General features: G+C 38.0%; 1 protein-coding gene across 1 annotated transcript in view; it reads right to left on the reverse strand.

The window, feature by feature from the left end:
- The window catches only part of LOC134227158 (uncharacterized), a 331,462-nt gene extending 326,241 nt beyond the window's left edge, over window positions 1-5,221 (reverse strand). The window contains exon 1 of the mRNA XM_062708461.1: window positions 5,117-5,221. The gene's annotated coding sequence lies outside the window, so the exon portion shown is untranslated. The remainder of the gene's footprint in view (window positions 1-5,116) is intronic.
- Window positions 5,222-21,558: the final 16,337 nt, after the last annotated feature.

The following is a 21,558-nucleotide window of genomic DNA, read 5'->3' on the forward strand; positions in this document are numbered from 1 at the left end:
TGAGGTGGATTAAAGCATGGGGACGTGTTCTTGAAATGGAACTTCCTTGGCAGATAAAATAATTCATAGTTCTTCATCGTAAATTGTGTCGTCTAACTGCAAATAACTGTTTTGAATGTTTCTGCATACATTTTTGCATATAAACTTCCAACGAGTTTAGCACCGCCCAAACGTTTGCCGATTTGGCTGAAATTTTGTCCAGAGCATCAAGGCATCAAATAGAACCGAATAAGAGGCCTAATCAAAAAAATTGAAAATAGTTTTTTCCATACTAATTTGATATGTACTAGTGTAAGTACTATCGATGTGAAATGAACGTACAATCGAGGGTACGTACTATCAAGGTATGGCTGTACTTAGAAGGCGTCGTTTATGAGCTTCCAGTGCGCTATTTGAATCAATTCGGTAAGGAATCAATCATCCAGTAGTGGAAGAATATCAGTTGATTCAAAACCAATTATTAACGCCGATGAAAATGTTTGCCAGACAATAATCAATGTTGAAAGAAACATTTACTGACTCAAATTGTTGGTAGCCACTTTTAATTGTGGTGACTATCGGCATATGGTCACTACCATTAGGATCATGGATTACCTTCCACGTGCAATCTTTTTCGTGCACTGCATTTTCCTACAATTTTGTTGAACAGTACGAGATTCAAATCCCATTAGATATCGAGTTAAAGCGCTGGTAAAACTAACTCATAGTAAATGATTATGATATTAAGATATTATCATGTTGTGTCTCAAGTATGATACTAAAGACCACACACTTTGAATATTAGACATCGAGTAATGTACTGTTAGACGAAATTATAGAAAAACCATGGCATTGGAAGTTATTACTCAAAAATCTTCTATATACATAAAAATGAATTTCTGTCTGTCTGAACCTTATAGACTCGGAAACTACTGAACCGATCGACGTGAAAATTTGTATGCAAAGGTTTTCGGGGCCGGGGAAGGTTCTTAAGACGAAACAAAGTTCGTCGGGTCTGCTAGTAAAAAATAAATCAGATTGTGGATTGAGTTTATTGTCAAATGAGTAAACGCTGGCTAAATGATTTAGCAGGATGTTCCTTCACCATCTTATGTAGTACGAAAGAAAGCTATTGAAAAGTCGTTTACCTACATGGGATATCAGATCCTCATGTTGTAAACTTGTACAAAATTTGAAATTGAACAAAAATGACAAACATTTTCATGTTTCGCCTTACGTTAGAAGGTTTGAATCAATAATATTAAAATCAATCGAATACATTCTGAATATGTGGATATGGTCAATATTAGTCATATTGGTTATAACGATCCCCAACAAGCATTGGAGGCTGATAAAGAGCTTATTTCGCCATAATTTGGCTTGTTCAGCTAAAAAACTAGCTTATTCAACTTAAATTGTTTGTTGGGTCATGATTTATTGGATGTAGGGTTTCTTACGCTATTCCCGGCCGAACATGCGTGGGACTGCATTATTTAATTGATATTTGGAAGATATACAGGAAGCAACTTTTCCTAAATTTTGAGGGCCGTGTAATACTGCAATAGATTTCTGCTTAAAAATAGCGATTCTTGCTAAACATCGTTTGCAAAAGTTTTTAGGCTAGTACAAATATTTAAAAACAATTATGTCCCCCCCCCCCGGATTTCTTTAACCAAAAACGACGTTTTCAGAAGGCAATAAACAAAATTTCGAAAAATTTTTGGAAAACATGCTTTTACAAATCCGAGAAGTTTTTTGTTTTGTTTTATATTTATTTTTTTATTTACTGATTCCCAGACCTTCCGGAGACCAGTAGGGCATAGTTTTAATTAAATATTTGTAACGTCCTTATTTGATTTAAATTAACGAGATGTAGCTCATATTTCAGTCACAGCAATTGCTTTTCCGGCATACTTCAATTCAACTCCCGTCATAAGCGATTTTCACTCAATCTCCCATTCTGCCATAACTTCTGCAAAATTTATTATTTCAACTAAATAATCCAATCCTGCAAAGCGGTTTTACGTAAGGTAAAGATAGGAATTCTGGGAAATAAATTTACGCATTTTGTCATACCACCTTTTTTACAAGCATTACAAATAGAGCCATTACCTGTATTTATCGTTGAATTGATTGAAAGCTGTCAGAACCAAAACATTTTTTCAATAAATGTGTATATGTTATGTGACAAACACATTAACACTCATGCCCTTGAGCTTTCGAAGAATTGCCCAACCCAAAAGATCTCCTCGATTGGATCGGAAATCAATCCCTATTAAGGCTGATTCTGTGCATCAACCAACTAAGCATAGGTAAAGAAGTTAATCGAAGATAAATGCATGTAGTGGCAATACTATATTTTTTTTATTAAAATGTGTTTTAATATAAGTCTAAAAGGCCTTTTCGCTCAAAGATTTTGTAATTTTTGTTCGAAGAGGAAGAAAACCATTTTGTTCCGTTGTTTCAAATTTAAAAACAAAGGTCAATGTAGTCCTGAGGTTTGGTTTGATATTCAAATATCTACAACATGATATACAAAGTAAAGTCCCACAAGGTACGACCAATACGAAAAAAAAATCAAGAATCACCCGCAACCTTGCGATACTTCCTGATTACCGCTTTCTCATTTAAATAAGATAACTTTTCCGGTTCTTCAAATCGTATTGCTTCGATATTTATCCTATCTAATGCAATAGAATGAATAGCGCATGGGCTGTTTATTGTTATTTAGCGGTATGCACGTATTACAATAAAAAATTGAGATGAAAAATAATATAGTTCCCCAATGTAGAAACAATTCGATATAAAATTTGAATAAAATTAATATGAAGGATCACTGTATCACAATTATAGAAGGTAGGCCAAACCCCTGCTAATTCAATGGCTCCTAATTCAGAATGCAGATTATAAAGTCACGAACTTCTTTTCCCAAGAGCAGCGAACCATTCGCCGAAATGGCATATAGACAGCACCGCCAAAGATGTGCTCCAAAATCAGCCGCGAGTGAGATATGTCACAGAACTAAATTCACCTTTACTAAAGTGATGTGCATTCCTTTGAAGCCACTGTGAGTTTGTGAGAGAGTAAACCATTCTTCCACTGCTCATGAGCACGGGCTGTGAACGAAGCAGTTTTCATTGAATGAAACTTCTGAAGCCGTTCTCGCTCGGATACGGAGGAAATAGCGTAATCTTATTATACATTTATATCCTGGTGGATTTTCGGGGGCGCATTCCTGGACGGGGTGCCGAAAAAGGGGTACACCATTATCTCACCTTAGATTTTTTTTTTCAATCAGATGATGCTCCGTTCCAACATTTTAGGATGTTTGTTCCCAAATGATCCAGGCTCTATATTTCACTTTGCAATATCCACCATTCCAGTGCCGCGACTTCTGTATTCCACTTTTTAGGCTTACTTTCAGGAGCAGAAAAAAATCGATAAACTAGTACACAAACATTTTCCTCTTTTCCACCAATCTATCCACGGCAAAAATTCAATTTTCACTAAGTTTCCAAGAGTGGAATAAATCCAACCGACCACTTTTCAATCGTAAACTACATTTTTAGTTACATTTCACCAGTTTTCCTTAATATTCCGCTAAAAAAGCCTTCAACAAAGGCTACAACTTCAATCACTCTATTCCACTCACGAGGGTCAGGATAGTAAGAACATTTTCCCTTCTTCCTTTCAGAAGAGATTCACTGCTTATGTAGGATGTAGTGATTCACACCGATTGTTCAGCCTTCTTCGGGAAAAAGGTTATGAAACAGCTCCGTCTAGCGTACAACTGAGAAAAGTTCTCCTCTGCGTGCGGCGTTGATTAGGGTGCAATTTGATGCCACTCACACCCACTGGCACTCACTCTCACTGGAAAATCGCTACCCCAACCAAAGCGAGCATGTGTTGTTATCCTTCCGCTGTGATTGATTCCACCCCCTCGCTTTCGCTCTGGCATATACAAGGATGCCAAATGTACGAAAACATTCGACTTACTGGGAACATATTTAACCTTTTTTTTAAGAAAATTATTTTGAGCTTTTTACTTGTCACTTGTCATAAGACGAGTTTGTACAATACCATTGAACTCCACCACTTAATTGTATCTTGACAGATACGTATTTCGACCTCAACAGCAAGGCCGTCTTCAGTGTCTCGTACTTAACTCGGCTTCAAGTACGAGTCAAGTACGAGACACTGAAGACTGCCTCACTGTTGAGGTCGAAATACGTATCTGTCAAGATACAATTAAGTGGTGGAATTCGATGGGATTGTACAAACTCGTCTTATGACAAGTGATATTTCATAACCTGTTAGGAATTCTTGAAGAAAAAAAAAACAAACTTCACCTTATTCATATCTTCTCAACATCCAATATCTGCTGCCTGCCGTTTGACAAAGAAATAAGGATAAAAGCAATACTATGAAAAAAATCCATAAATTATTGGTAATTATGAGCAATTATCATAACTTAATTAAAACTTCCCATTGGAAATAGCATATGACAACATCCAAAATATGTTTTTCAACTTCCAAAAGTTGACAAAAAGCAAGAAAAAAAAATCATTATAACAAATAAAATGCAATAAAGCAGAGTTTTCTTCATTCATTAATCCTTTTATTAAAACGCCCATTGTTTATGGCAAGTATATTGAATCGAGTAATTGATTTTTTCGAGTTGCCCTTTACGGATATATTTATTATGTGGAAAATTTACTATTTACTGTTATTTTTTATTTGAATATAGCAAAATTGTATTCTTGTATTTCTGATTGCAATTTTGACTTTAAAAAAATCATAATAAAAATTTATAATTCTTCATGGTTAGTGGATTTTGCTGCCGTAAAACTAAATCTCACACAGAATTAGATTTCTAAAAGAAGCATGAAATCAGAATAAAAGAAGTGTCAACATTTCACATAACGACATTTTGAAGTAAAACAGCTGGCATCCATGCTCACACAGAATAATAAAAAAAACTGTCTCCTAAATGAGGGTGTATACGCATGTTCCACAAAGTTGTATGACATTTTGAATGAAAATGCAAAATTCATTGCCATCAAGTTGGCTTCAAATGTACATTTTCAATTTTACCTCGTAAAAACTCGAAGCAGATGTATCTTTAATGAGTGCTTACCTTAGTCTGCTTCAAAGTAGTCCATTCTTTCTGCGTTGTTCGCTGCAATCAATCCAACCAACAAATATATTCACTGTCACTAAACACGAAGCGCACTCATCAAATGCATTCCTAACGTGTCACTGATAGTACTAGTACCGTCGGCACATGAAGCCTATCAATTGGACTTACACACTACCTGCCGTCCCCTTCTGCTCATCCCCATTCGCCCTAATCAACTTTCCTCACCAACACAAGTTCGCCCCTCCAGGAATGGTGGAAAAACAAGAGCGTACATGCATTAATCATTTGTCGGGCAGAAGCCCGAGAGGAAAATCCATCCAACATCACTACCACAGCGGAGCAATCGATTTTACGCGACATAAATACACTCCATCCAGACAACACAACCACCCCATCTCCTCCATATCGGGACAGCAATAGGGCTGCAAAGGATTCCCTTTGCCGTTTGCCACCCTCTTGGTAGCCACTGTGTAGTAGTGAACTAAACCCGCGCACTACCAAGAGAACGAGAGAAACTTTTCCGTTCGCCGATATGAGGTTGTCAAACGAGCTGCACCAGAAAGGTACTGTTGTAGGAAGGGTGGGTTTATTGGAAACCGTAAATCAGCCATCGGTCTCATCGGGTGGATGGCGGCCATATTTTATTTGGCTGGAAAAGCGGTGCTCGCTCTCTCGGGGTTGCTGTTACTAATCGGTGAGAAAATATTGTTGGGGATGTTAATATGCAGGTGAGAAGTGAATCATGGGACAGGATATCTACGTGAGTGAAACGACATCTAGAAGTAATGAAGGAAAACCGATTTGGCGTTTGATTGGACGGTTTTGGTTGTGTTAAATAGGCAAAAATTAATTAAAGAAATTAATGCTACTAGAAGTAATTTATTTATGTATTTATTTAACTATACACAGGATTTTGTTTTTACACGATTTTTTTCGCTCGTATTTTTGTTCGTGTGACTTCAATTTGCCACCAAAATCTTTGCAACATGTTTCAAAAAATCCTAAATAATTCAAAGAAAAATCACATGGTAATTAATTAATTAGCATTTAGGATGGGTGAAAAATTAAGAAAGTGTAAATCGTGTAAAAACAAAATCCAGTGTATAATAAAAATGAAAAGTTCGGTGTTCGTATCCGCATTACTCGGAAACGGCTGGATGGATTTACTTCATTCCTTTAGCAGATATGTTTGTTAACGTTTCTGGCGGGTTATTATCCATGGGAAAATCATGATTAGGGTTGAGTAAATATTGAAAAAATAAATTGAATTTTCGTTTTGAAATTTCGCATGGGCAGTTCACAACGCGCATTTCCACCAACTATGCAGGACAACGTCTGCCGGGTCGACTAATTTATTTAATAAGAACAAATGAAATAAACCTTGAAATTATGACCGATTTTGAAATGCTGTACGCGATTTCTACTAACTAGATTTCAAAATGGGCTGGTCTTGAGCGTCTTGTGACCGTTCGACTTCGGTGCGTGGCGTACACCGCAGAAATCTTTGAGCGCATGTATACTGTAACGAGGTATTGATCGGATTCAATATTCGCAAAGGCGGACATTCGTGATGTCGGAGAAGAATTTAACGTCGATTATAACGTGTTCGATTTGGTTTTTCGTTTCTTGGTTAGGTGATCTCCATGTGGCCATGTGGATATTTTTTCGGGAAAAGAAGGTGCTTCGGACTACCATTCCTCGGGAGGCTGCGAAGTTTATGCATCGTTGGCCGTTATCTATCCGGTCCGATGACCGGTCTATACATTTCCTCCCTTCCTACCTGTGCGTTCATGACGCCGATGACGATTTTGACATCCAGCAGTGGCCATCCACCGTATGTCTGCTCCAGCTGTGAGTAGAACGCTTCATTCTCGACGTCGGGTCTCCTTTCGTGTTGGCAGTGCACATTGTCCTGTCCAGCAGATATCCTCCAGCGCGACGACGTCGAAGTTGCGGGGATTTAATTCATCGTAAATTATCCTGTCGCAGCCTGCGAAACCGAGTGACTTGCATTTCCATGTTCCTACTATCGTACTATCTTCTATGTTGTTCGTAATGATTGATTCTAAAGGCGGCTTATTGGGCCTGCGCAAACCTCCTGTCCCATCGGAGGACCGTCGTGTCAGGTCTGTTAGGGTCCCACCTAACAGCAGCACTTGGGCTTGTGAGCTTTGTGCGGCACACGGTCGCTTTGACGGATCCTGCTTGTGGATACATGCAGCTTTTTTATAGAAGTTCAACAGAGACCACCGTCGAACCCCACCACATCCTAGGCAGACAACACAACTCGCAGTTGGTCTGGGGAGGGATCGCCAAGCCCTCGGACATAGTCCCCATATTAAAAATATGTATTTAAATCATTTTCATGCTTTAAACTTCAATATAGATTGAAAACAAATGTTGCAAATATAATGCGGCCCGCTCCAACTGCACAAAATTGCTATGCGGCCCTTGACAGTAAGCATGCTGGGGAACTCTGGCGTAGATGATCACTGCTGACCGGTATAAGGATTGTGCATTACAAACAAATCTAAATGTTCGAATAGTTATGCAACGTATTAATTGAGAAATAAAGTTCTATCTTATAGTTGAGTGTAACCAATGTAAGATTTTTACGTAATATTTTCTACCCAAGCAACACCGGCAACATCTTCTCTAGAAATCAATTTCAAAATATGTCACATTTCTATTTAATAGTTGTTTCGAGAAAACAAGTTATGTTACATGAATCAGGAAACAGTCATACATACGACACGTGTTAACTTCGAATTACATAATAGTTGCATTAATCTCCATGTAACCCGTTTTTTGGATGTTACCTAAATGTTCCATCGTATGTTACAATACCGTTGGAAATTATTTAAAAGTAATTAGTCTATTAAAACTTTGGTAACTTTTTCACCTTTCAACAAGTCAAAGGTTTTCTCCTACCGTGGAAAATGGACATTAGAAAGAATTCTGTAACTATGTTCTCTGATAGCGACAAAAAGTTGTGGAAAAAAATTAAGCGTAATGGTGAGAAAGCGTTATTGTCCCTACTCAAAAACTACAAAAATCCTCTTGGATGTTCTGAAAGTGATTCAATTCAACAAATACCACAAGTATCTAGCGCCGATGAGCAAAATCCTCAGCCAATGAGTTTTGACCGGAGGCAGCTGGTCAATACGCCTACAAATGAGCAGATTGCTGAAAATGATGAGTTGGATTCTGAATAAGAATCTGAAACTTATGATAAATGGAAAACTGGTATGACATATTTCAAAGAGGATTTGAAAGACTGGGCGATAAAATTTCAAATCAAGCATACCGCTCTGAACTCATTGCTTGCCCTATTAAGAAGTCACATTACTGATAACGTATTACCCAAAGATGCTAGAACTTTGGTGTGTACGCCTCGCAATACCTGTATTGCAGCGGATTCCAGTATTGGTGGAGAATACTGGCATTACGGCTTATACAAAGTCCTCAATGAGACACTATCTACTTATGAGGATTTGCCAAACAAGTTATCGTTGAACGTGAATATCGATGGCTTGCCAACTTTCAAAAGTTCAACAACATCATTTTGGCCAATACTAATAAATATACACGAAATACGGAAAATTTCTAATCCTGTAGTAGTAGGCGTTTTCTGCGGAGCATGTACTTTTTCCATGAGTAAATATTTACCTATGGTAGATATTTATATATTAAATTATTTTTAATTTTTACAGCGAAACCAAAAGATATAAACGTTTTTCTAGCACCTTTTGTGTCCGAATTAAATGATATTCTTGAAAAAGGGCTTATCATAAACCAGCAGATGGTACTCATAAAACTACGGTGTTTTATTTGCGATACACCTGCTCGCGCGATGCTTCGAGGTTATGTAGTCTCCAAAAAAAAATCTTACAGAAAGTAGTAGATGAACTTTTATTTTTATCTTGATCTGTGTATAGATAGAACGAGTAATCGAAAACATTCCTCTTTTCATAATCTTACGCACTTCAATAGAAATTTACTTAAATCATTGAATAAAATATGAATAATTATTCTAGGTGTCATAGGACATAACGGCTACAATTCGTGTTTGAAATGTGTCACCGATGGGGAGTACTCACATGCTTTTAAAACCATGATTTTTCCAGAAACAGACGCTGCTTTAAGAAATGATTCGGAATTTCGTTCCAGGATTTACGAAGGACACCATAAGTTCGATTCTATTTTGGAAACAGTACGTGACCTAGATATAGTTAAAGATTTTCCGATCTGGGACTCTCTATACACTTATTAGATTTAGGAATTATGAAACGACTGCTGAATGATTGGAAATCTGACAGCCTCAGTAATTACAAAGCTAAATGGACGGCTAAAGAAGTAGAAGGCATTTCCGCTTTTCTGAAAACATGTAAATTGCCGAGAGAGTTTCAACGTCCTGTTCGAGGCCTAGACCACCTTGCTCGCTGGAAAGGTACAGAGTTGAGAACATTTCTACTGTATTTAAGTATGATTGTACTGAGCAAATTTTTTGAATCGGACGAAATTCTTGATCATTTTTTAAATTTTTTCTGTGCTATACAGATTTGCATAAGACACGATCAAAATCCGAATAATTACAAAATTGGTCGTAGTTTGATAACAGATTTTCTCAAAGGAGTAAAGATTTTGTACGGCGAACAAATGTTTTGTAGCAATATGCACAGTTTATCGCATTTAGTTGACGACGTTGAAAGGTTTGGACCACTGGATACATTCGATGCTTACCCCTTCGAATCCAAGTTGTACACGTTGAAACGACTAATTCGTAGTGGAAACTTACCACTGTCGCAGGTTGCTAGAAGAATAATCGAAATGCAGCAAACAGTGTATCAAAACATTTGAGAGGTGGTGTGTCTGTAAGAAATATTCAAAAATGGCGATAAATTACAGCAATAATCAGAATAAAAATCAATGAGATTATTCAAATATGTGCTATTTAATAAGTTGTATAGTACTATAACTTTATTTATTATTGCAATGTCATAATTTTAAGTTTTTACAAGCATTCATTGGCAATAAAAAAAAACTAACAAATTTTAAATGATGGAACGTTCATAATTATAATTTATTTTATCCTAAAACTTTAAAATATTCATGGCCCATGTATTTTTACCATGCACAATAAGAAGTTTCACCATAAATTTTGAATGGCATGTAAATTTAGGTCATATTTTATGAATATAAATATATTTTTTCCAATGTTTTTAAAATTATAACGATTATTATGCACTGATATTTTGTATTCTTATAAACATTTCGAATGACTTTCGTAGCTTACTTTTAGCAAAATATGTAACATAACTTTCCGATAGAGAAACAATGTTCAGCATCCTGAAGTTGCTGAAATGATACAAAGTAACCTGAATCTAAAGTTATGATAGAGTTTCACAGCAACAGTTGTGTGATTTTTGGTTACACAATCATTACGAAAGGACAATAAGTCACAATGAGTCTCACCTTTTGCGCTTTTTTGGTTGCATTACTGTAGCTATCATCGTCGCAACAGCTTTGATTTTTTTTTATTTGCCGCGTAATACTTACTGCTACTTATTTGTAACAATGTGTGCTACTTGGGTAACCAAAGTAAAGTGGCCAAAACCTTGGTTTGGCGTTTTTTTTTTCAATGGTACCTTTATTATGCAATTTATTGTCTTTATTGTTGTTGTTGTATCAACAGGCTACATTTGGCCCCAATGATATAGAGCAGCGGTTCTCAACCTGGGGTACCTTTGCTGACCCCAGGGGGTACCTCGGATGAAAATGTGTAATGACCGGCGTATTTCAATTCCAATAGAAATGTATTGGTAAAGTTTTAATAATTGTATAAATTTACATTGCAAGACTGTGTATTGTACATAATATGCATAGCAATCAATAAATCAAAACATATCGAATCATGCCCACTACAGCCAACACAGTGTGTGAGAAAAGATCAAAAAAAAATCTTCAAAAGCAATCTACTTGATCGAAACATAATTATGAAATATGTTAAGAATATACTTCTCAACTAAAATATTGAATTTGAAGGCTCAGAAACCTTGAGGCATAAAGAATCCTTCCAAGCCCAAGCCCTTCCAAGTTTCCAAGAGACTTGAAAACCTGCTTTCGAGAGAAGCCACTTTTCAAAAAGCCCTCTTCCATGAGAGTTGGAAGCCCGTTTTTAAAAGACTCGGAAGCCTACAAGTGGCTCGGAAACTTCCTTCCGAGGGGCTCGGAATTCTTCCTTCGAGAAGCTTGGAAGCTTACTTTCAAAAGGTTCAGCAACGGTATTTCAAGAGGCTCGAAAGCCTCATTTTAAAAGGCTCGGAAACCTCCTTTCGAGGGGCTTGGAATTCTTTCAGCCAACCCTCACAAGTGGCCCCGAGGCCTATTTTCAAGAGGGTTGGAAGCCCTCTTTCAAATGGCTATGAAACTATTTTTCGAGTGACTCGGAATTCTTTCAAGAAGCTTGAAAGCTTACTTTTAAACGGGTTAGCAACGTCATTTCCAGATAATGCCTCCTTTCAAAAGAGCGAAAGACCTCTTCACTACCACTAATCCACACATTTTTATTGGCAACAATCCATAGATTTAGGTTATGATGTATGTAAGCACGCACATAACCATTCTCCACGCAAACCACTAATAAAATATATTTAGAATTAAACTTTGTGTGTGATCGCGAATAAGCAATAATTTGATTTATGTGTGGATCCATATCAATTATATTAGGATGGAGCTATTGCAAAAAATTATAATCACGACACATATACTATATATACATATATTTTTAGCAATGTTTTATGCGGCTCGGAAACACCCTTTCAAAAGGCTCTGAAACCTCCTTTCGAGGGGCTTGGAATTCTTCTTTCAGCCAGCCCTCTTTGAAGTGGTTAGGAAGCCTCTTTTCAAAAGAATCGGAAGCCCCCTTTTCAAAAGTGTTGGAAGCCCCCTTTCATGAGATACGGAAGCCCCCTTTCAAAAAGATAGAATTCAATAGGTTCGAAAGCACTCTTTCAAGATAATCTTATGAGTTACGCTTATTAAAATAGGGGGTACCTCAATGAATACAGAAACACGAAGGGGTACCTCTCAAGAAAAGGTTAAGAACCGCTGATGTTTTTGAAAAAAAAAGTGAACATTATAAGTTGTTGTAAAGAGATAATGCAAAGTAGGTATAAAACATTTAAACAAGCATAGTCATTGTCTTCGTCTGTTTATGTCTGCGAAGAACGATGAAAATCTTCGGCGTAACATGCTCCGTATGACGTGGAAATTGAAGAGTGATGCGACTCTGTTGAAGACACGCTATAGGCCACAAATAGCTCCATGCATGCCATAATTTGTACGACGAAAGGGCAGCCTTAACATATGGCTGCTACGGAGCATGCGTGGCTGGACGTTCAGGTCGATTTGTTCCAACATAGCTCCACAGTCAATTCGTCCCTGCAGGGTAGCGGCGATCATAATGGCTTTGTCGACATCTCTCCTTGAGCGAAGTAGCTCCAAGTTGATCAACTGACATCGGCTTTCGTAACTCGGTAGTAGAAACGAATCCAGCCAAGGTAGCCTACGAAGCGCGAATCGGAGGAAGCGGCGTTGAACAGATTCGATTCTCTCAGCACCGTTGTTGTAAGACGGACTCCAGACAACAGAACAGTACTATAAAGTCAAGCGCACCAGAGAGCAATAGAGAGCTTTTAAACAGTATATGTCAGTGAAATTCTTCGCAACTCTGAAGATGAATCGCATAGTTCTGGATGCTTTGTCGACGATGAATAAGATGTGTTACTTGAATACTAGTTGCGAGTCTATGATCATGCCGAGGTCCTTCACATGGCTCACTCGCTCTATTTCTGTACCATGAAGGCTTTTTCGTGAAAAGTTATGACAAACACTTGGCCGGGTTTATCACCATTCGGTTCAGAGAGCACCAATCCGTAAAGCGATCTAGTTGAAGTTGCAAGAGCTGACAATTGGTGATGCTTAGCGTAATAGTGTCTTCGAGACATTTTACGAGTAAGTTAATACGCTTCCTTAAAGATAATCAGCCATATGATCAATCCTCCGAATAGTAATATGAAAACTTCTTTATCCAACCTATAACACATAAGGTTTGTGTCTTCACGAAAGTTGTAGCAAAAGTGTTCCTAAAAAACATAGTTGAAGATGCCAAGTTCATAATTCCGTTACTTTTGAAGGTGTTACATTGATGTTTATTTTATAAGCATACGCGCATATGGAGGCGCATGGTGCAAATTTAAAAAAGCAACAAGTAATCAACAATAGAATACGATCCGGATCAATCGGCGATGACCACAGCGACGAAACAGGACTAGCGTTTGTAAGCTCGGTTAGTGGAACTGCAATTCACTTAAATTTGACAATTATTTCCATGTTCGAGGGCAGCCAAAACCTTGTTCGGAGCTGGTTCTCCGGATTCGTGAGGGCATTCGCGGGCGAAGTGGACATGTGGCTAATGAGGCTTGGAACAAGCAACGTATCAATGCTGCAGCGGTTCAATTACACTAGTAAACGCGTAGTAAATGAAACTCGCTGAAATTTCGAATGGTTGAAACGTCACTATGAGATCATGTGCAGCATACGGTTCTACCGACCGGGAGTTTTTCCTAACGAAAATTCACCTCCTAACACCTAACGAAAATTTTAATGGAGTATGTTGGTTGGAATCTGTTTTCCCTACTCTAACAACATTTTCCATCACTTCATGCTCTGTTTTGATAGTGGCATATCACCTACCAGTCCTATGCTTCCTTTTAATCTTGTTCGAACAAAAATTGTGTAGCCAAAACTATTCTTCAATAAATCTGAGTAGTAATTGTTATGCACCTCTTGGTTTATCGAAGCTAATCTGAAATTCACCACGGCCGACTTCTTTCATTGCGCTGTTAGAGTAAATGATCCGATAGTTGTGGGTGTTCCCAAGATGAATACACAGCTATAGTGGTGTATATAGTGGTGTATTCATCTTGGGTGTTCCTATCGTTGTTGTACTATAGTGTTTAGAGAAAATACGAACTTAAGGCTCAAGACTCCATCACAATGTTTTGAAAATTAATGATTGTATCACTTGTTTGTAATAGTGATGCAATTGATACGGAAAAGTGCAGCAGCGATAAATAAATGTTGTTTACAACTGGGGTGGGTGGAAATGGGGTGGTAAAAAGATGCCAGCTGATGCATAATGTTGCCAGACTTGACGAATTGTTTATTTTATATCATAAGATATGTTCATAGTGTATCAAATATATGGGTATTTATCGATTTTAATTTTTGTATACACCACTTGGAATGTAATAGAAGCTTACACTGCCCATGATCGCATGTTTGTAACACTCGCATTTTTGTTCATTTTGTAAAAAACCTGTGAATCGTTCAGAAAGTTTAATTGACTGCATCTAATCCCATAAAAGTAATATAGGCTTTACTATCATGCTTATCCGTGGTAAGCTGGAAATGATTGAGTTTGTGGAGAGGATTCACAAACGATTTACCAAAAATAACCGGAATGCAAATGTTACAAATAGGGTAAGACGGTATAATATGCCCCCCCTAAGGCAACTCCTTGATAACTTTTTACTTTTCAATGCAATTTATGCAAACTTTGTGTTATTTGGTAGTCCAGGAAGTCGCAAATGCATTGCCCGTGAGTAGTCATATAAAAATATTACAGATAACAAGCAATAAAGCTTTTTTGAAAAGTCGTGAAAAAATGAATTTTAAAAAGTGCCTGGGCAATACGCCCCACATCAACCAAAGACGTTTCATAGCCCTTCTTTAGTATTTTATCAATCCCATAATAAAAAGGCTACAAAGCCTTATGCGCTTCACATTAAAAAACCAATAAAGGTCCATTCAAGCAGGTGTGAATTACATTTCAATATTTTCCATACAATTTGGAAGCAACTGCTGCAGGCTCGCTGCGCTTGTGTCCAGTTGGTAAGGGCATATCGTCCTGCCTACAGTGGGGCGTTTTGGTCAGTGAAACATGTTTTCGAAAATCGTTACATTTTTGAAGATGGAAGCAATTTTATATCTTATTAACCACTGAGAAAAGTTATTTTGTTACCCAACTGAGTGTTCCAGTGCAAGTTTTGCGGACAGTATGCCAGAGTCGCTCCAGAATGTTGAGCAAACAAACATGAAAAATTACATCAAAACTGTAACTTTTTGTAATTTGCTATTATTTTTATTGTGTAATACAAAAATACTTCCACATTCACATAGTATGATGGGTTTACAAATACTTATAGGTACCAACTGATTTTGACCCTTAATTAGTTAAAGTTTTCTAGAAATCAAAGGGGGGCGTTTTGGCCAGGTGGGGCGCATTATACCGTCTTACCCTATGCGATCATGGGCAGTACATAACATTATTTTTTCCAATAAATAAATCTGACAATGGCGATGAGATGATTAGTTGCTTGTGCATGCACATCTTTGTTTGCGTGTTGGCTGGAGTATACGTTGTATTGTTCAGATTGAATGAAGTTGCATCGCGTAGCTTTTGTACTCACCATTTCACTTATTGCGCTAGTAAATTTGAGTCTTCCGCATTTTATTGCATTCACAATACGGTCGTCAAATTTGTGTCTCACTTCGATTTTTGAAAGTTTTTGGACGTGAAGTGAATTAATTGGTAGCCAAGATTGGAGAAAAATGTGAAACTCAGTTAGTGAATATGTTTTAGGAGTGATAAAATCAAGGAAACAATGGGAAAAGATCAAGTGAAAAATCATGTGAGTGTGTATGTGTTTGATTCGCACGTTCGAACGTTAGTATGCGTTCGATGAACATACGAATATCGGCCTAGGGAAAACGCAGTTTTCAGCGTTTTTCCAGCAATTCCTCAGTAATTGCTAGTTTTGATAAGTGAAAAATTAATATGGAAATGCCATGAATATATTATGATGGAGGGTAAGTCCGTAAATAGTCCCAAAATATTGAATTTAGTTCAAAACTTTATTAGTATTAGTGCGGATTCGAATAAAATCATCGTCATTATCGGATTGATTACGGTTTATAGAGCCTTAACGCAGCAACCCGCATTGTCGGTCAATTAGTCGACATGTCGCAACACGAAAGAAAAAAATACGGCTTGCAAATTCCCTAAATAACGGTAAAGTATTATCAAAAACCTTATTTTTGTTATCATGTGCTTGTTCAGTGTTTTGTACCTATGAATTATTTATGTATGCATTTTCATCGGCGTCGCCATTTTGTTTTACCTTATCACCAGCAATGTCACGTGTAGTTTGATATTTAACTCTTGTTTCCTTCTCACTTTCGTCATCGGAATATTTGTGTATAGCTTTCGATATTCTTGCCCCCATTCATCGTCTTCCATCTTGTTTTCATTTTCCGCAACCATCACGTTCCCATATGTAGACCGCCCGCTTAAGCATTTTTTTTTCAAGAAATTTGCACAGGAAACACGTCCGTCAAGTTTACACCAAAAAAAGAGAATACTTACTGTAGCTATAGTAATTAAAACTGATCCCTATAATTTACAGTAATTTACACTTTAGGTTAGTAAGTTTTTTCACTACTCTTCTCTTTCTTCTAGAAAAAAAGATTCAAGAAGCGTGGTGTCACAATCCTCGTGAAATATCGTCTGAACTGGTCGAAGTGTTTGAAGAGAATGGACCAACATCTAGTTTGCATCGGCCTAGCAGTTAAAGTATTGCAGTTTGCCTTGAAACATGGATTATCGATGCACTTCGATAATCAAACTTTTCTGTTACGTTACCACAGTTGCCGACTTCTTTTTCTCGAATCCCAATAAATATTATTTTTTACTGAAGGAAATAATTATGAAAACTGCACAACTGGCAACCTTGGCCATCATTTAGAAGGAGAAAATCCAAGAAGCTTCAAAATGCGAAAATGTCAGACAAAATTGTTCAGAACAAAAGCACGTGGTTCTCACACCGTTTGCTTTCGTCTGATATTTATCGATGTCAAAATCCATTGTAATCGACACCGTCACACTTTTGATCACAGTTTGGAACCGTCACACTTTCAAACTGTGTTGTTCGATTTAGTGTGAACAGCGCAATACTGGTACTGTAAATGTCAAACTGATGTTGTTCGTTAAACAAAACGTTCCCATGGTGCATAATGGAACGTACACACGGTCAAGCAGTTTGACTAACATTGACTCCACCTCTCGTTTATTCAAACATCCATCAAGTTTTACCCACAGCGGCACGAACTATCAATTTATTCGACCAACAATATCACACACGAACAACCGAAGCGCCAACTTGAGCACCAACCATAAAAAAATATATGGGGGTTTGTGCAACTTCACTTCAAATGCTCAAACATGTTCGGCGAACCTTGACTCCACCCCCGACAACTCAAACCAAAATCAAACCGTTTTAATTTTTTCCAACCGAGCCGCCAACTGTCAAATGATTGTTCGAACAACTTCACACAGCTTGACTTCGTCAAACTGCTTGACTGGTGTGTACGTTGCATAATAAACAGCCAAATTCAGCTTATTGAAGTCTAATTTGTGAAAACATTATAAATAACTACAGCGCCACTAGCCTTCTAGTACTTACATATGCTTCTACACTATTGCGACTCCTCTGCAGGTAGCCTTTCGTCGTCGTACTGGCTACTTCATTAGGATGGGAGCTTTGGTAGCAAACCAAACTGTCTTTCTTTTTGCTGCTGGTGGTGATGCAGCTTTTTGGCGGAATGCGACTTTCGATTCGGCATTTTCTTCTGGAAGGAGATTCTCTATTCTTCCCGTAGATTCGCATAAGTGTCTCTGCTTATGGAACCAACCCACCCATTTTTGGCCCTTCATACAGGAGTCTGATGAAATACAAACAGTAGTATAATCATGATCAAATCGTTTGTCAGATATGGCCAGTGCTATCGGCAGGTGCCTTGCTACAATAGATGGTAGTATAATCATCATCAATCAATGCGACTTTCGATTCGGCAGATTGCCGTAGCCGGATGTGCCTTTATAATACAAACCGGAGGTCTCGGCCAGGGTGTGCTGCTTCCCACCCACAAATGGCACAAAACGCGTTCGAAAAAAAAATACTGTAAAACTGCTCGGGAAGGAAAAAACAGTAGAAAAACCCACGCGACGAGAGCAATCAAAAACTGAACCGCTCGCTCTAAAACGAAGAACAGGGAATGAGAAATCAGAGATTTTAAGTGGTGTCGATTTTACCCGCAGTTTCGGTTTTACCCACAATTCCCCTACCTAAGTTCCATGTGTAAATTAATGAAAATTACAGATCTGTCTTATATTTATGTCTGATCCAAAGAACGAAAACTACACCAGCATCGCTAGGTGGATTCATGGATGGACCGAAAGACAATAAATTACATCTTGGACAGTTTCTTTTTATGTCACCAATTAGACTACCGAAACAACTGTATTATGGCATTTCCAAACAGCTCACTTCTTAGACTTCAATGATCACTTGAATCAAGACAAAACATTGAATATTTCTTATTTAAATACAAATGTTAATCCAACAACTATAGTATACTATTCGACTTTCAGCAATCTTCATATACCGGTTCGTATGAGCATATATACGTAATAAGGCACACCAAAATAGGGCACCAATCAGGAATTGAACTTGCGATCATTCGATTGTCGATCAATGAATATACCCTACAGCTCAATCGGGAACTGATAAGAGCATTCTTTTATATAGGACACCTTATTATTTGAACTATTCCTATAATCATGGAAATAAATAAAAGATGGTGTGAAGCCAAAGGAAAGCAATGAATTCTGAATAATCCTTAACAAAGAACGATTTGATTTTGTTTGCATTGAATAATAATATTGAATTTTCAGTGGCAATAACCCTTTCCAAGCGTAATTCTAAAAATAACCCTTATCAGTATTGCCGTTCGACAAGGTAATCGGAAACAATTGATAAGCAATTGATGAGCACTTTGATGTAACGTTCGTTAGAGGTGCAAGTCGCACATGACTTCCTCACTATGCACGGTTCCCTTCATGCTTATCGGCTCCGAACCACCCCGTAACCTGTTCGGGGGAGTTATAGGTTGTCCTAAAAAAAATATGGCATTCATTTGCATATGTTTCCCGTGCTGACAATGGTTTGCAGTGGTCTCGAAACTACCTACTGCTAGTTACTGCACTATATTAGCGAAAAGCTGCACATATATGCAGCCCAGTTGAGATTTGCAAATGCCGTAGTTAGCGAGACCATTTCAAACGCGATAAGATCCCCTCTAGTAGTGCACTTTATACTGCAAGCTTTATCTTATCAAATGCATCGTTAGTTTCGATCCTTCCACCCCTACTGAAATATTTTGCATCGACACTCAAGGAGCTGATGGACAGTATTACACTTTGACTGGTTCGAAACGATCGTCTAATTCAATAAGTTCAGTTTTTCAAAACTAGAACGGCTTCCGAGAATTATTTGACTTTAATGTTGTTGTAATAAATCATTCATATTTCACGGCAAAACATGTGCCTCAAAACTACCACATTCGTCATCAAAATATCTAACGAGCTTGTCAAAACGACATTTACATGCCATTGCTAATAACCCCTCAACTTTCGATTGATGACTTACTGAATATCAACTATCGCTGATCACCGCGAGATGATAGTCACGGCCCTGAAAAGCGGCAATAAAAATTGTTAAAAAAGATAAAACGCAAAAATGGGAATTAACTCGTGAAGTCTCGAATACCAAAAATATCCAGTGTAGGTACGTTCGAGACCACAGCGAATTGATAAAATTGGTCGCCCGAGTCGAACACCCCAAAAATAGACCAGGCCTAGGGCACCCGAAATTAAATTCTCCTCAACAATGGTCAGCCAGCTACTCGATAGAGCTATCAGGTGAAGAAATAATGATTGGCTTATCAGAAGAAAACTGGTCGCGTTCGATGGAGGCTGGTCTTCCACGGGTCGGGTGTGAAGACAGTCTTATCGCCTGTCAACAACCTGATTAGATGTGGTCCCTTCAGCGAAAGACGTTTTGTGCTCATAATCGCAAGTAATTTTGGCAATCTGCAATATTAAGTTGTTGGACATTCGAACTGAATACAGTATTAAAAAGCCAGATACTAACAGCATGTTTGGCAAGTTTGTGTAATGAGATCGTAATATGCCTTGTGTAGATGGACAACTTCCTACGTGGGCGAACTTTATGCATTCTGGTAGTAGAAAAAGTAAGAACCAGGCTTACAACCACTCTGGGCAGGTAATGCAGTTAAACCTTAATCACTGCGCGGCAGCTCAGCAGCTGCTGGGGTAGTCAGTTATACAATCGAGTACTGACGTCATTATTCGTCAGACGGATTCGTACAGCGTCCCCGAAGACAATGGAAAACTGGGTTGCCATTGCGGTCGGTTCCCAATACATGAGGTGGTAGTGAAGACACAAGCGGAAGGTGCCGCCGTAGCCAAAAATAACGGCGTGCTAATGTAGCTCTGCTCGGTCCCACCGAGGTAGTTTGTAGACTAATCCGAGTAAACTCGGATGGATAATCATGAAATGATTTCAGACGTCCCAGTGATTTATTCGGAGTTCTGCATGCTTTTAATTTCATGATGGACCATAACATACCATTTTCTTCGCTATACAGATGCAAGTTGTTAAAATCCTCAAGAATAATTTACAGACATTCTCAAGATCCGCCATTGGGAAGCTGGAGCTCACAAAAGAAGTAGTTCCGAATGATAACAGATGGGAGCTGAAGGATCAAGACGATATGGAAGCCAAAAGCATAAGACCCTTATACGAACTGATTAACTACTTGAAATTTCGTATATTATTGCTGGCATTCAGATGCAAAATCGATTCGGGATCCTGATTTAGCTGCTGATGAGTTTTCATTACAACATGAAGTGCGTATCACTCTATTTCATGAAAATGAATATTTTAGGCTCTGCCTGCAAAAGTCCATCCTGCGCGCAAAACGTAATGAACGCTTTACCTTTTCACTCACCCCTCGAATGGCATCCTCAATTATTCGATATCTCAAATTTCTATTCAGATGCGTGGTCCGTTACAAATTGGTTGACACCTGAATGAAAACGAAATAGTAAATCAATTTTAAATTATTCAAACCGTCATCATTGCAAAATATCCGATACTCAAGTCAGCAAAAAAAACTAGCATTCAATGATATCAACGAAATGATGGTATCATGAAATAATAGTTTCAACAACCTTTTCACCAGCATGCCTGCTGTTTACAAAGAACACAATCGGAGTGAACACCTGTTGAGCTTGTGCATTCACAAATAAACATATCTACGAACACGCTGTAACCTATTTGTTAAACATAAATCTTCCGTTTAGGAACCTACATATTTGAACAGCCACAGTCAGTGGCAGGATACGGTTGGAGGAAAAAAATCGCCATGCTTCTGACTTTCTGCCTTCTCGT

The sequence above is a fragment of the Armigeres subalbatus genome, chromosome 3, assembly GCF_024139115.2.
Source record: "Armigeres subalbatus isolate Guangzhou_Male chromosome 3, GZ_Asu_2, whole genome shotgun sequence".
Taxonomy (NCBI): Eukaryota; Metazoa; Arthropoda; class Insecta; order Diptera; family Culicidae; genus Armigeres; species Armigeres subalbatus.